Raw genomic sequence first — 1,131 nt, 5'->3', positions numbered from 1 at the left:
TTGTTGGAGGGATTTTTGAGGCAGTTTTTTTTTTTTTTTTTTTTTTTTTTTTTTTTTTTTTTTTTAAAGTTCACAAAATGATCGGAAATACATTGAGTCGTTCTTAATCAGAGTGATATTTTTAAACATCTATACTCATTACTCATAATGAATTAATAGGACATATTATAACATTACTTAGATTTTTTTTTTGTCAAATTTTGCATCCTTGCTGAATAAAAGTCTATTTCAAATAAATTAGGTTCTTTTCAGCTTTCAGTTCATCAAAGAATCCTGAAAAATTTATAGTTTCCACAAAATTAGCGCAACGGTTTTTAACATTGAAAATAAAAGGAAATGTTTCTTGAGCAGCAAATTCGCATATTAGATTGATTTCTGAAGTATCATGTGACATTAAAGACTGGATAATGTACTGCTGAAAATTCAGCTTTGCCATTAGAGGAATGTCTTTGATTAAAATATATTTGTGTGTGTGTATATGTGTGTGTGTGTGTGTGTGTGTGTATATACAGTGGGTACGGAAAGTATTCAGACCCCCTTAAATTTTTCACTCTTTGTTATATTGCAGCCATTTGCTAAAATCATTTAAGTTAATTTTTTTTCCTCATTAATGTACACACAGCACCCCATATTGACAGAAAAACACAGAATTGTTGACATTTTTGCAGATTTATTAAAAAAGAAAAACTGAAATATCACATGGTCCTAAGTATTCAGACCCTTTGCTGTGACACTCATATATTTAACTCAGGTGCTGTCCATTTCTTCTGATCATCCTTGAGATGGTTCTACACCTTCATTTGAGTCCAGCTGTGTTTGATTATACTGATTGGACTTGATTAGGAAAGCCACACACCTGTCTATATAAGACATTACAGCTCACAGTGCATGTCAGAGCAAATGAGAATCATGAGGTCAAAGGAACTGCCTGAAGAGCTCAGAGACAGAATTGTGGCAAAGCACAGATCTGGCCAAGGTTACAAAAAAAATTCTGCTGCACTTAAGGTTCCCAAGAGCACAGTGGCCTCCATAATCCTTAAATGGAAGACATCTGGGACGACCAGAACCCTTCCTAGAGCTGGCCGTCCGGCCAAACTGAGCTATCGGGGGAGAAGAGCCCAAAGATCACTG

At 34.8% G+C, this 1,131-nt stretch overlaps 1 protein-coding gene across 1 annotated transcript in view; it reads left to right on the top strand.

The window, feature by feature from the left end:
• The window catches only part of LOC107550857 (phospholipid-transporting ATPase IA-like), a 188,012-nt gene that overhangs the window by 133,749 nt on the left and 53,132 nt on the right, over window positions 1-1,131 (top strand). The window lies entirely within an intron of this gene.

Source organism: Sinocyclocheilus grahami, unplaced genomic scaffold, assembly GCF_001515645.1.
Source record: "Sinocyclocheilus grahami isolate Dianchi unplaced genomic scaffold, SAMN03320097.WGS_v1.1 scaffold409.1, whole genome shotgun sequence".
Lineage (NCBI taxonomy): Eukaryota > Metazoa > Chordata > Actinopteri > Cypriniformes > Cyprinidae > Sinocyclocheilus > Sinocyclocheilus grahami.
Note: the sequence above shows the minus strand (reverse complement) of the source record. Positions and strands in the feature narration are given on the sequence as shown.